This window comes from Petaurus breviceps, unplaced genomic scaffold, assembly GCF_028583685.1.
Source record: "Petaurus breviceps papuanus isolate PSGF00001 unplaced genomic scaffold, PetGlider_PUasm1.0 118, whole genome shotgun sequence".
Classification (NCBI taxonomy): domain Eukaryota; kingdom Metazoa; phylum Chordata; class Mammalia; order Diprotodontia; family Petauridae; genus Petaurus; species Petaurus breviceps.
Window position 1 is genome coordinate 23,178,854 of NW_027185616.1, and position 15,768 is coordinate 23,194,621.

General features: G+C 36.2%; 1 pseudogene; it reads right to left on the reverse strand.

The window, feature by feature from the left end:
• Nucleotides 1-8,627: 8,627 nt before the first annotated feature.
• Nucleotides 8,628-14,374, reverse strand: LOC138161073 (V-type proton ATPase subunit E 1 pseudogene; annotated as a pseudogene).
• Between the last annotated feature and the right edge of the window lie 1,394 nt (nt 14,375-15,768).

Consider the following 15,768-nt stretch of genomic DNA (forward strand, 5'->3'; position numbering starts at 1 on the left):
ACCATCATTTTGGACATCAGTGCAAATGACCATTTTCCATTGTAGGCTTGAATGACCCTGAAAAACTTCATCATACCAATAGCTACAGCAATATCCCTGAGCCATTCGTGTGTTCTTTTTAAAAGCTACAACTTTAGTACATTTACTTGAAGTAATAAGAAGTCTTAAAAACCACAGAATTAAAAGCAAAATAAAAGAGAACAATAAAACATGCATATGGCATGAAATCCTGTCAGATATACTGAACACAACAGGCAACTAAAAACAATGTGGGAAAACTGGCTCCTTCTTCTTTCATCTGGTCAGCCAGGTGTTATGAATTAGTCTAGTATCAGTAGTAGCATATATACATGTCCATCCATTGCTGTCACAAAAGGAAACTATCAAAATTACTGCTTGTCCTAAATAAATCATATACCACTTCCATCTCTAGACAGACAAATAGATTCTGATGATTTTCTAAGAAATAAAGAAGTCATATGCATGGAAGAAGAGGAAATGAGAGTACCAAATCATATGGGATACTATCAAAGGTGACATGGGATATAGAAACACATCCTGACAGTTACCTTAAAGAGGCACACAGAAAAAAAAGGAATTTGGCTATAGAGTCTTAGGACCAAAGGCCGTTGATACAGACGAATGTGCATACCAGAAATAACTACCTACCCAACCTATAAACAGTAGTGAAAATGAAAAGGTTCCTACCACAAAATAAAATAGATAAAAGTTCACCCTAAGTAGGTAGAACTATTTGCTGTCTTTGTGGCCTTAAGCGATTGGTTTCACCTTTCATCTCTGAAATTGGCACAGTTTCAAAACCTGTAAAATGAGATTGCAGTAGTTTCTATAAACTATTATAATTTTAAATGAAATGATTCACCATCAGCCATTGATATATAAAATAATCACAAGTCAGATAAAACTTCCTATGTGTAGATGAAAAATATGTAAATACACAATATGTATACAATTTTCATGGTTTGATTTTCTTCATTTTGCATTATTTCACACTTTTCCACCTTTCTTCATATTCCACTTTAATGATGTTATGCTATTCTGACATATTGCCAAAACACAAGTTGTTCAGCTGTTACAAAGTGTTGATATTAAAGCTGCTCACAATTTTTTAATTACCAATAGCACTACTATAAATATCTCTGTAGAGTTATTTTTGTTTAATAACCTTCAAGGTAGAAAACCATAATGGAATCTAAGGATCTTTTCACTAATGTGACTCATTGTGTGTTACCAAATTGATCCAAAAATATTGAGTTAATCTACAATTCCATGAGCAATGAAATGGTATGCCCACTTACCCTGCAATATCAAAGACACTGATGTCAGTTACTTTTTATTTTAGGTATATTGCTAATCTATTTTAATTTTATTTCCATGACTGCTGATAAGGATGAATTTATTTTTAAAATATAATTTGTTATAATCTGTTTCCTCTTTTTAAAAATCTTTTTTAAAATTTGCCTCCCATCATCAGAGCCATTGGAGATTCATATTAGTTTTTAGAATTTGACAGTTTTTTCTTTATAAATTCTGTATGTCAGGGGCAGAGTCAAGATGGCAGAGTAGAAAGAGGACTTCCATGCAGCTCCAGCTCCCACCAACTCCAATTCATGTAAAAGGTGACTCTGAACAAACTTTGGAGCTACACAACACACAAAATAAGACAGAGAAGTTAACGCCCGCTGAGGACAGCCCAGCAGGCCAGCTGCCAGCAACCAGCACAGCGTTCTGGGAGCCAACTCCAGCCCCACTCAAGCCAGAGGTTTTAGCCTCAGGGTAGGCTGACCAGCCACTGGCTGGAGGGACTTCAGATCACCAGCAGCTGTGGTGGTTTCCAGAATTATCCACCCATTGATGCCAAGGACAAAGTGAGAGGTCAGTGCAGTGTGTACTTCAGGATCCAGTAGTTGGGAGTGGGGTTGGCCTTTAACTCCTGGAGGGAGAAGCCACTGAGGTGCTGTGGTTCTGAAGCTGCCACCATGTGCCAGCTTCAGCTCCTGGCCTGCGGATTGTGAGGGGATCAAGAGACCAGTCTGAGGGGTAATCGCTCTTGCTTTAATCTGCTTGATTCTGGATTGTAGTCTCGGGTGGAGGTCCTGGGGTGTGTGACCAGATTGCCAGAGTGTGTGGAAGCTTCAGAGAGGGCACCCAACTAATACCTTCAGCAGCTGGAAAAAACCCAGCGATTGGGATGAAGTTCTCCTGTCTGGTAGCAGAGTCCGACTGTAGAAAAAGCTCAAAAGTCAAGTATTGAGTGGCAATATGAGCAGGTAAAGGAAGCAAACCAAGCAGAGCAACCTAACCTTACACTCCTATTTTGGGGACAAAAAGGATCAAAGCATGGGACAGGAGGAAGACAGTGAAGTCAGAAATCCTTCACCAAAAGCTTCAAAGAAAAATACGAACTGGTTACAGGCCACAGAGGACATTAAGAAGGATTTTGAAAACCAAATAAGAGAAGTGGAGGAAAATTTGGGAAGAGAAATGAGAACAATGCAGGAAAATCATGAAATGAGAGTCAACAACCTGACTGAAGAAAATAACACCTTAAAAATAGACTGACTCAGATGGCAAAAGAGGCTCAAAAAGACAATGAGGAGAAGAATGCATTAAAAAGCCAAATTTGCCAGATGGAAAAAGAATCTCAAAAGCTCACTGAAGAGAATCATTCCTTCAGAATTACATTGGAGCAAATGGAAGCTAGTGACTTATTGAGAAATCAAGATACTATTAAACAGATCTAAACAAATGAAAAAAATAGAAGGCAATGTAAAATTGGGAAAACCACTGACCTGGAAAATAGATCCAGGAGAGATAATTTAAAAATTATTGGACTACCTGAAAGCCATGATCAAAAAAAGAACCTAGAAATCATTCTTCAAGAAATTCTCAAGGAAAATTGCCCTGATGTTTTGCAACCGGAGGGCAAAATAGAGGTTGAAAGAATCCACTGATGACCTCCTGAAAAAGATCCCCAAAAGAAAACTCCTAGGAATATCATAGCCAGGTTCTGGAATTTCCAGATTAAGGAGAAAATATTACAAGCATCCAGGAAGAAGCAGTTTCAATGTTGTGGAAACACAATCAGGATAACTCAGGACTTGGCAGCTTCTACACTGAGTGCTTGGAATTCAATATTCCAGAGGGCAAAGGAGCTGGGATTAAAACCAAGAATCACCTACCCAGCAAAACTGAGTATCATATTTCAGGGGTAAATATGGTCATTCCACGGGATAGAGGACTTTCAAGCGTTCTTGATGAAAAAAACAGAGTTCAATAGAAAATTTGACATTCAGATACAAGAAGCAAGAGAAGCATGAGAAGGTAAACAGGGAAAAGAAATCATAAGGAACTTATCAAAGTTCAACTGTTTATATCCCTACATGGAAAAATGATAATTGTAACCTATGAAACTTTTCTCAGTATGAAAATAATTGAAGGGAATAGAAATGTGTGTGTGTGTATATACACACACCCACACCCACACATACATAGATACATATATATGTCTGTATAGGATGGTATATAGGTGTATAAATACATATGTGAATGTATGTATATATGTGTGCAGATATTCATAGATAGAGGGCACAGGACCAATTTAATGGGAAGAGAAGATACTTAAAAGGTGAAATTAAGAGGTGTGATATGAATATAATGAGAGGAGATCGGGAGACACAGAATGGGGTAAACTATCTCATATAGAAGAGGTAAGGGAAAATGGTCACAATGGAGGGGAAGAACAGGAAGGCAAAAGGGAATGGGTCAACCTTATTCTCACTGAATTTGGCTTAGGGAGGCAATGACATACACACTAAATAGGGTATCTCACCCTACAGAAGAGTAGGGGGGAAGTGGATGAGAGGGGGGATGATGGAAGGGAGGGAAGGCTGGGGTGGGAGGGAAGTTGGAAGCACCCACTTTTGAAAAGGGACAGGATGAAAGTAGAGAATAGAACAAGTGGGAGGTGGGATAGGAGGGAGGGAAATATAGTCAGTTTTTTACAATATATCCACTATGGAAATGTTTTGCATACACACGTACAACCTAAATTGAATTGCTTATCTTCCCAGTAAGGGTGGATGACAAGGGAGGAAGGGAATAAATTTGGGATTCAAAGTTTTAAAATCAATTGTTTAAAAAATATATGTGTGTGTGTGTGTGTGTGTGTGTGTGTGTGTGTATATACACACACACTATTAGCAATATTATTTTACATGTAAATGGGAAATAAGATATACAAGCACTGGGGCATAGAGATCCACCATGCCCTACTGGAAAGTCAGAGGGGGGATGGGAGAAGATATGGGAGAGAGCAGAGTACAGGAGGGGATATCCAAGGGATCGCTGTTTTGCAGTGGTGGGTAGGGGGAAAATGGGGAGAAAATTTGTAACTCAAAATCTTGTGGAAATGAATGATGTAAACTAGAAGTTAATAAAACATTTGACTAAAAAAATAAATTCTGTGTGTCAGGCTTTTTAGTAAAGGTTTTTCCTTCCCTTAATTAGGATCATGATTTAATTAAAATCTTGGGTTCAATTATAGATGTAAAAACTAGAAGAGACTTTAGAGGTCATTAAGTCAAGCATAAGTTGCTTTTCTTTTTCATTGTATGTAGTTATTGTTTGTTGTATAGACTGCTTTTACTTTTATAAAATCAGATTAAATGTACTTGTGAAACAGAACATGAGCATCTTAAATTAAAATTATTACCAAAAGGCTATGGAAAGATGTTTGTTAGAGGTAAGCATGCTACATCATTTTAGTAATTTTACTAATTTTAGTAAAATCTACCAGGGCAGATTGGCACTTTCTCTATAATTTATGGTCACAGAGGTTATATGACTTGCCCAAGATCACACAGTTAGTAAGTGTCTGAGACTAGATTTCAACTCAAGTCTTCCTCATTTCAGGCTCAGCACCTTTATTAAGGTCCTTAATACCAGGTCCTCAATAAAGTCTTGTCTCCATATCCTTTGTTATGCATGAGATACATCTCTTTGGAGGACAACCTTTATTTTGTGCTACTACATCAAATTTTTATAAATAATCAACAGATGAACAAAGTAGGGTTTTGTATTCTCTATACCTTTCAGTTAACTGTGTGTGAAACAAATTTGTGGGAATCCCAGGACTTCCCAGGCAGGGTCAGGAAGTTAGTTGGATGAGCTTCCACTGTCCACTGCTTCGGCAGGGGCACTTAGGAAGATCCACATGAGATGCCCCTTCTCACAGAAAGAACTCAGAAACAGAGTGTGCAGAGAAAGGCATTTGTTTATTATGTTTCCAATGAGAAAGCAGGTGTGGTGCTCACTAGGAAAATACGCACACTGACACAGAAGCAGGAGTTATACAGTTCTGTCCTTCCTGGAAGAGTTAGAGTTAGTTGAAATTCCTCTAATTCCTCACTTTATTTCCCTACATTCCCTCTTTATGCAGATTACGGTAGTAGGTGTGATAGTGAGGATACTTTTGAGAGGGTCTGAGCTGTTTGTCAAGCCCCCACCCCCCACCCCTGGGGCCAGGATGGCCATTGTCTTAGTAAAATAAAATACATTAATTTCCTCACAGCTATTGATTATCTCCCAATAACTTTTGTGGGAGCAAAACAAGGTACTATAATATCCCCCTCTTACAATTTGTGACTACAAACGTGAGGTCTGCTATGGAAAATCTTTTGTGAATGTCTGGCTGCTCTGTTCTAAAGCCTCTAATACCTGTTCATCAAAGAGGCCCTCAATGTATCCCCAGATCATTCTCATAGCAATTTTGTAGAGAAGCAAGCAAAAGCACATATTAGCTCAAATACTTACAATATATTAGGTACTTTGACAAAATATTAAAGGACACTGTAAATGTCTGCTTTTTTCCTTACTTTCTCAGGCTTAGTTTTTAAGTAATAGTAGGAACATCTATGGTTCTATTGGTTTAGTGAAATTCTGATAAAAAAAAAACCCACTACTATGCAGATTATCAATTATTTTGCAACATATAGTTAGAAGTTTTCCTGGAGCATTAAAAAGCTAATTGATTTTCTCACACAGTCAGAAGCAGGAGTCGAAGCCTTTTTTAATGAATGCTAAACTGACTCTATATATTAAAGTTAAAATGGTAACAACAATGATAATCACAAAAATATGTGAGGTTTTTTTTCTAAACACTTGCAATCTACTTTTCCCCACCAGAAATCTTGAAATTCTATCATCTCCAGCATAGATTTCCTCTGTGTTTACTGTGTCTAGTGTAATTCCTCTTCCAATAATTGTTTTCCTTAGCGCCATTTCTATTTCCTCATAGATTATATGTGTGATGCTAAAGTCTAAATGTGACAGCTCTGTCATTGATAGCGAAAGGAGTTATTTTCTAAATCTTTACAGATCCTTTCCATTTTTCACTTCTTAATCTTTCATTCCCATCCTAAAATGCTATTTTGATGATCTAACTTATCTGGGTCTTTTATAAAACCCATTATGTGCTTATCTCAATATCGCCTTCTATTTCTCCCTATTTTCTAAGAAGTATATAATCATAACTTGCACTATTCAATTATGTGAGATACTCAACTGTAACAATAAAACTTTTTGCAAATTTTCCCACATCCTTGGAACGTCCATTTGTTCATGAAAATTAACATAAACCATTTAAAAAATTATGAAGTGTCTCTTTCACCTGAAGTTGATATATATGTTTTCAAATTCTCTTAAATGATGATCTGTGGCAATTTTCATGTTATACCCAATAAATAATATTGAAGGCTATGTAATGTTGTTATTTTCATGCTATACCTAATAAATATTATTGTAGGCTAGATAATATTATTTTCATGCTATATCTAATAAACATTATAGGCTAGGTAATGTTATTGATTTCATGCTATGCTTACTAAATATTATTATAGGCTAGATAATAAAACCATTTATTTTAATCTTCATAAACAAATTAACATTCCAAAGATGTGGGAAAATCTGTAAAATGTTTTATAGTTACAAGGGAGACATTTCTAAGTGTGACATAATCCCTGTTATCAAGGGTTTATGATATCCAATCATAGGGAATATGTTACATGTAAAGATAAGTATAAGCAAAACAAAAAGGTAAATATAATCATTTAAAGTGTAGGAATAAGTTACCTTAATTTTTTTGTGTGTTTCCTATCACATGTTAATAGGCAAATAGTTGAAGAAATGTAAGATTATGTTGATGGGACTTACCCAATGCTAATAATAAGTTAGTTGAAAACTTAGAAAAAATGTCTTTTTAATATAGAAGTGGTATAAGAAGAATAAATAACACAATAATATTATGTCCACAAATACATAAAGGATAGTGAGCTGGTGTCTTAGGAAAACTTAAGCTCAAGTCCCAGTTCTAACATGAACTATCTCTGTGACTCTGGTTAAGTCATTTGACTACCCAGAGTTCCAGACAGCTTTCTAGGATTATTAATTTAAGAAAATGTGTCAACTTGCATTTTCAGATAAACCCTAAAATCTTAATATGGAGTCACATCCTTTGGCCCAAGGTTCTATCTCATGTTTCCAATTACCTACTGGTAATATATACTTGGACTGATCACTTCAAAAACCCCGAATCAGAAGGTGAATTCAGGACCCTCTCAACAAACAAACAAACAAAGACTCCTTGTACAAACTTTCCAATTTCTGTTAATGGTGCAACCATGTTTCTATTTCCTCAGGGTTTAAAAAAATATTATGAAAATCATCTTTGAGTACTCCCCATTCCATATTCAGTTATTAATCTATGGTTAAGGAGGATGATATATGATCAAATAATGAATAATGCCTTCCTTTCAACACTTAAAATATGGTAAGCTCTCAGTAATGATTCATGAAATGAATGGAATCTTCCATTAATTACACCCCCTTCTTTTCTATTCCCATTATGACTACATCTGTTAACATGTCAAAACAATTGGCCAATTTAGTGAAACCACCTAATAATTAACTGAAGCCAATAATTTTTTTGGGGGGGGGCAGGGAGAATTTTAGTACACACCACCTCACAACTATATTGTCAAGTTATATCTTTTCTTTGTTTTGATCCATGTATCTTTAATTTTAATAAATAGAGCACATTCATAGCTTGGGATTTTGAATGACAGATGTAAATGGAAAGATTCCAAGTCTAAATGCTTAAAAAGAGTAATACTATGAATGCTGGAATAAATGCATATTAAAGTAACCCATAGAAATCAAATACAAAGAGGATATAATATAGCTCACATAGCTCCCTCCAATCTAAGCTAGATCACAGAAAAAGGAGTCTCAGTGAAAAACATGCAATTGTTATGTAGTCCCATTGTCCCTAGAACATAATCAGAACTTAGTCATTTCTGGGTCAACTAGGTTATTTCTTGGCAATTTAAGCCCAGAAATATTCTCCCAAAGTTAACATTTAGGATGACAGCATTCTATAAAAAGGCCATTCCACTGGAGAACACAGGACAGCATCAGAGAACAGAAAAAGAGGAAGGAACACTGATAGTTGTTTCTTCAATTTTAGAAACTTATAGTTCATCAATACAGCAGATGGAATGGATCTCTTTTCATCAGAAGCTTAGCCCAAAAATTGCCTATTGGCATTACTACCAAACAAGGCTGCTAAGATCCAATCTACTTTCCAGGGTATTAGAAACCTTTATTTTATGATCCCCATTATAGATTTCAACACCTCTGTTTCCTCTGCCAAGTATGCTTCCTGATCAATTTGGACATCAACATTGTTTTTGGTCACAATCTTGTACATAGGGATTGCTTTTGAACTGTAGCCTTGACCAGAGGGAGATCCTGTTTCTTGTAATGGACTTCATTGATAAAAACCCTGAAGGACAGGGGTGGGGAACCTGTAGCCTCAAGACCACATGTGACTCTCTAAATCCTCAAGTGCAGCCCTTTGACTGAATCCAAACTTCACAAAACAAATCCTTTTATTAAGGGGATTTGTCCAGTGAAGTTTGGATTCAGCACTTGAGGACCTAGAGGGTCACATGTGGCCTTGAGACCACAGGTTCCCCGCCCCTGGACCAGACCATCCAAAAGCACCTGATACCTGGTTGTATTTTTCACTATTTTGGAAAGCCTCTTTTTTGCTTCACTTAATAAATCCAATATAAGGTCATCTCTGGCCCTAAGGACTTTTGATGTTGCCTAATCCCTCACATGGATATCTGAATTTTCTTCTGCTGCTTCATTTGTTTCTCCTTCTTTTTATAATATTCCATTATCTTCCGTCTCTTGTGTTTACAAAAGAAGACGTTTCTCAATGCTGAACTCCTCTTCTGCTTTTGTGTCTGTTTCTTCAGTTTTCTCATTTGCTTCCTGTTCAATGAAAGCAATCATGTGTTTGATCTGCTTTTGGCCATCAGAGTCACTAAGGGCCGTGGTGACAGCAGAAACACCTACATGGAGCTGGCAGCCTCCAAGTACAGCAGAACGGCAGAAGAGAAAGCAGCCTGTCACATTATATCTTCATCACACTTTCTGCCTCCAGTTTCTCCACCTACAATTTATCCTGTACATGACCATCATTATATAAGGATGCTTTTATTATCAACACATACAATAACAGAGGTGTATCTTGCTTCAAATAATATACGTGTTGCTGAAAATTTCTGCATAATCATAGTTCAAGTACAATATTATGATGTATATTTTACAAATAAGAAATTTTTAAATTTTACTACATCAAATCCTTTTGATCATTTTGAAAAGTCAATTAGTATCAATTTTTCTTTTTCCTTTTTTGGGGGAGGGAGCAGAGATAAGTCTAGATTTCTCTATCTTTGTAATTGGTTGAAACAGAAATAAAACTATGCCTTTAGGGATTCTTTTTACTTTTTTGGAGGGGTGGAGCAGAGATAAGTCTAGATTTCTCTATCTTTGTAATTGGTTGAAGTAGAAATAAAACTATACCTTTACGGATTCTTTGAAAATTCATGAATGATGAATGTCAGGATAGAATGAACATCACACATCTGGAAAATCTGACTAGATTATTTCATTTTCATCTCTCCCTCCAACCTACCCTGCATACTATCACTTAACAAATCTTCCTAAAATACCCTCTGATTACCTCTTTCCACTTCGGACATTTTCAGGGCTTCCAATTACCAATTAAGGGCAGCTAGGTGGTGCAGTAGATAATGTCAGACCTGAAGTCAGGAAGACCTGGGTTCAGATCCAGTTTCAGCTATGTATTGGCTGTGTGATTCCGGGCAAGTCACTTAACCTTGTTTGTCTCAGTTTTCTCATCTGTAAAATGAACTGGAAAAGACAATGGCAAACTTCTCCAGTGTCTTTGACAAGAAAACCCCCCAAAAGGTTAACCCCTGAGTCTGACAGGATTGAAAAAGGGGTCAACAACAATTACCAACAGGATAAAATCTGGGGGACAAGGACCTCCATACTCAGATCCCGGCCTACTTTGTCAGCCCATAGTTCTCTCTACTAATCTTCTACTTAAATTCTTACTTGTCTGGCTGGCCTATTCTTTACTCAAACATTCTGCTCTTAGTCCAGTGTCTAAGCCTTCCTCCTGTGGTTTCCTCTGCCTAGAATATTCATATTTAAATCTTTCCTATTGTTTAGAATCCAATTTAAAACCTCTCTCCTCCCCCCATTAAACCTTCCAGGACTACCCTAATTCACAATAATCTCTTCATTTTAGTAATTCCCATACAACAGAATGGAAGGGACCACAGAAATCTGGTATTCCACCTGATACCTTAATTCTGGATTGGCCATAGGCATTTCAAAGTCAGTATGTTCAAAATGGAATCATCATTTACTCTCCAAACCTTTCCACTGCTGGAGAGGATGCCACAATTCTTTTAGGAACCTATACTCACAATCTCAAACCCATTCCCAACTCTATCCTCCTTTCATGGTTTACGTCCAATCATTTGCCATTTATTGTGGAGATAAGACTTAAATCTCCATGACCACTGCCCAAGTGCAGGCCCTCATCACTTTGAAATACAAGTTCTTAATTATTCTCCCTTATTCTTGTCTCTCCCCTCTCCAATCCATCCTCCACACAGGAAGATAAATTAATTTATAAGAATTTAAGTGGTGCATAATATTCTATCCACACAGCTGCCAAAACAATCCTCTCAAAGCATAAATCTAAGCACACAGTACTTCAGTCCAAGAACAGCTAATACTCCTTAGAATCTCAGGGAGAGAGCAACAGATTCTCAGTTCAAAATCTTACTCTGATACTTGATACCAACATGATCTTTGGAAAGTTACTCCATCTTTCTTAGTCCTCAGTTTCCCCATTTGTAAAATTAAAGAGTTGAATTTGACTTTCTTTAAGGTCTCTTTGAGATCTTAATCTTGTTCCTAAAATCTGTACCATTCTCTTGGCACTTAATGATATATTCTCCAGTCATCTGCACAGGGCAGATGAAAGGTCTGTACCTCTTTGATCTCTAAATTCCTTTCCAGTTCTTAATTCCTATGAAAATTTTGAGAAAATAAATAGCATTTCTTCAAGAGCTTAATGAACATTATGTCGATGCATAATAAACGTTTAGTAAATACTTTCTGCATGAATGAATCTATGGATATTATTCAGTTCTATCTACATTCAGTATCTTTCCTTGGGTGGATAAAATTTAGAAATGGTTTTCCTCTGCCATCTCATGTTCTTCATCTCCTTCCACCATTTCACTTATAATTTGCCTTGCTTAATGCCAGAGTTGGATTCCTCAAATATTATGAATAAATTAAACTTTTGTGAGGAGTTCAGTTTAAAAGAATCCCCTTGAAAGGAATAGATTCCTTGTAATATGAATCATCAGCCCTGGATTTACTTATCTTACAAATCTGAGTTTTTACATATTAATATTCTTAGTCATTATCTGTATAATTGCCCAGTCCAAAACATTACAGTTTCGGTTTTTTAACTACTCACTTATCTATAATGTGTTCAAGTCTTATGTGTCCAAAGAAGAACTCATTATTTTCCCCCCTAAACCTACCCCTTCATCTTAATTTCTTTTTTTAAGGGTACCACCATTCTTCCAGTCACTGAGTTTCAAAACTCAGGAACAGTCCTCAACTTTTCACCTCTGTTCACCTCCCATTCCAATATCCAAATTAATTTTCTTGATTTCACTTCCTCAACATTTCTTTTATCTGTCCCCTCTTTTTAACCTTACCCCAATTATCCTGGTTGGGGCCATCGTCGCCTCTAAGTTGGACTGCAGAGACAACTCCTAACTTGATCTCCCTGCACCCATTATCTGCCCTTTTCAATCTGTATTTCACACCAGTGTCAAATTTATATTCTTAAGACTTATGTCCACCCATGGCATTCCCTTATTCAAGAACCTTTAGGGCCCCCCACTGCTTTCTGGAAAAAATTTTTAGATGACCCAATTTATTATTAATAACCCTTAACAATCTGGCACCATTCTTTCTTTCCAGACTGATTACACATTCATCTCTTTCCCTATACTCTGTACATCAGTTAAATTGGTCTATTTGCTGCTTGTTGTACAGGACATTCTATATCCAGTCACTACTGTACCTTTAAATAGGTTGTCTATCCTGCACGCTAATAAAGCTCTCCCTTTTTAACCTGGTAGCCTCTTGGAACCTCTCTCTTTAAGGTTCAGCTTCAAGTATATTTCTTTCAAGAAGCCTTACCTGACTTCCCTGGCTGTTGGTGCCCTACCTTCTCCATCACTGTCTATTTATCTGTGATTTTATTTATTTTATTTCTTTATTAACTATGAATCTTTTTGCATCCCCCCAACTTCTCCCTTCTAAAATGTAAGCTCCTTGAGGGCACTGATTGTCTCACTTTTGTATTTGTTTCATCATCATCATAAAGCCTAACACAGAATGGACAATTACTAAATGGCTGTTGATTTATCGATGTGGTCAGTATTCATTCTAGAGATAATTACTTAATATAAAATTTACTGTTTGAAAGCCCTGTAAAATTCAGGGTATGAGTTGGCAAATGGAATTTTTAGATTGAAGCTTTTCCTACCACTCTGACCTGTATATTGGCAACATATGCCTTTATAACATTTGAAAGGCTGCCTACATTCTGAAAATAATTCACAGACACCATTTTAACTAGCTGCATATCATCTCCTCAGTAAACATGATCATGTAATTTGCAAAAAATGAAAGGGGGTGACATTTATATAAATAGTATACTAAATTTTTTTCATGAGGTAAAAGAGGCCATTCTTTGACTCATTTCTTACCTAGTCTTAATCACTGAATGGCTGTTGCCTCAGAAAAAGTGAGACCTAGGAAAAACTTTAGCTTAAAAAGGTCATTTTCTCCTGCTGCATCTGGGGACATCTACAGTCATTCTGATCTATATTTATATGGACCCAGATGACTCGGAAGAAGAAAGTGAGATTAATGACTTTGCATAGCCCTACTTCACTTAAATCCAATTCACTTGCAAGTCATGGCATCACCTTCCTGATGCCAAGTTCCTCTTTAAGAACAAAGGACTAACAATAATACTGAAATATTGAAAAAAGAGAAATGATGAGTAGGAAAGTAATACCGGAGAAATTTTCATCATCCCATCCCGCTCTCCCAAAAAAATATGTTCATTTTTTTCAGTGATCCTTGAGGATGGGCTTTTGTATTTGTATACCCAGAATAGTGCCTAAGTCACACAGTATACTCTTAATAAATGTTTGTTGATTGCTGTTGAAGACTTTCAGTACATATTTTAGTTGGGGGGGTGCTCATTTCTTAGGAGCAAAGTCCCTTTCCCTACAAAAAAAATGGCAAATTCAGTCATTTCAACCATATAATAATTAGGTCAATGGAATTAAAATTTAAAAAATAAATCATACAGGTTGAAGTGAATTAACTAGTAATTTCTAACACAAACTAAAAGAAAATATTAGTAAATCAAAAGAGAACCCCAATTTCAAAAAAGTATCACATAATCTCAGTTGGAAAACATCAAGGAGGTCTCCTACTCTAATTCATCCTTAAATAAAAATATTCTTTATAATTTTACTGCTAGGAGGCCATCAAGCCTCTGCATAAAACCCCTCAAGTGACAGGGAATCTTGGACAGTTCTGTCACTTAATCCCTGTGTGACTTTGCAGGAAGTTGTCTAGACCTCAGTTTTTTCTGATTTGAAATCAAAGGGCTTTCTACTAGGACCTTTTCAGCTCTACCTCTATGATCCTATGATCCTAATTGTCAGGAGCCTTTCTTTACATTGAAGGAAAAATCTGCCTTTCTGCAGCTGCTACCCATTGTTCCTATTTCTGTTCTCTGGGGCCAAATAGAACAAGCCTAATTTAATTCATACCTGACTTTAAGCACTACATTCATCGTCTCTTAAATCTACTTTGAGGTTCCTTTTTATCATGTATCAATTTCAGCATCTGATTTTTTTTTCCATTGAGATTTTTAACCCCTAAGATTAAAATTTTCTAATCAGAAACTTAGTTAACTTTTGGGAAATACATTTCATCACCATTGAAGAGTCCCATACAGACCTGTCATGTCTGACAAAAATGAAGCCAAAGTGTCAAATTCCCTCTGGCCTCTTCATGGAATTTTAAAAGACATGAAGTAATATCCAGACAAAATAACAATGCTAACACTGTCAACCTACCAGATAACAAATGCAAGAGCTGCAGCATGACATGAAACATTTATAAAAAGGATGAAAAGAATAACTTTAAGACTGTCATTAGCTAGTAACAATTTACATTTTTTTAAAAAATCACAATGTTGAACGTTCATTTCTTAAGAAGCTCAGAAGGCAATTATTAACTCACTAAGAAAAGACTTCTCCTTTTCATCTAAGAAATATTTTGCTTCCTTCTGTTTAGGAAGAAATCAATATGAACTGATTATCAAGGGATTTTAGTTAAAAATTTATTATGGGAAAGAGACAAATACCATAAGAAATCTTAACTTGGTACTTGCTCTGGCTTCAAATGAACTGATAGACATTATCAAGAAGTCAGGAATTTAAAGCTCCTATGAACAATTATAAAAGACAGAAACAAAAGTCCAACACACATCAAAATTTCCATAGCATCCCTCCTGTGGTAGAAAAGAAATGGAAACAAAGTCGGCGCCCAGTGATAAGAGAGTGGTGTGTGAATGGGAAGGTGCATATAGCAGTTGGAAAGGATAAATATAAGCAATTCAGAAAAGCATGGGAAAATTTGTATGAACCAATTCAAAGAAAAACAAGCAAAACCGAGAGAACAATAATACAGGACTATAGAAATGTAAATCACTTAAAAAGTTGAACTTTAAGTAAATGAAAAAATGTCCTAGAAGAAAGAAAATGAAACAATTTTTATGTCTTCCTTGACTAGAGGCTTTTAACTGATGTCTCATTGGCCAGATTTTGTAGAAAGGATTTTTACTAGGTATGGTTGGACTAGATGGCCTCTGTGCTGGTAATTTTAAAAAAACACAGATTTATATAGAATTTTAAAGTTTGCAAAACAGTTTACATATATTTTCTCATTTGAGCCTCTGAAACACTCCTGGGAGGTAAGTGCTATTATTTTCCTAATTTTACAAAAATGCCTCTGCTTATGTCTATTAATCCAGCCTCAGACACCTTGACACTTACTAGCTGTGAGACCTTGGGCAAGTCACTTAACACCAATTGCCTTGCCTTCCCCTCCTCAAAAAAACAAAACAAAACAAATGGTCAATTTTATCTAAAGATTATTTCTCACTGAGTGATGGTCACACAT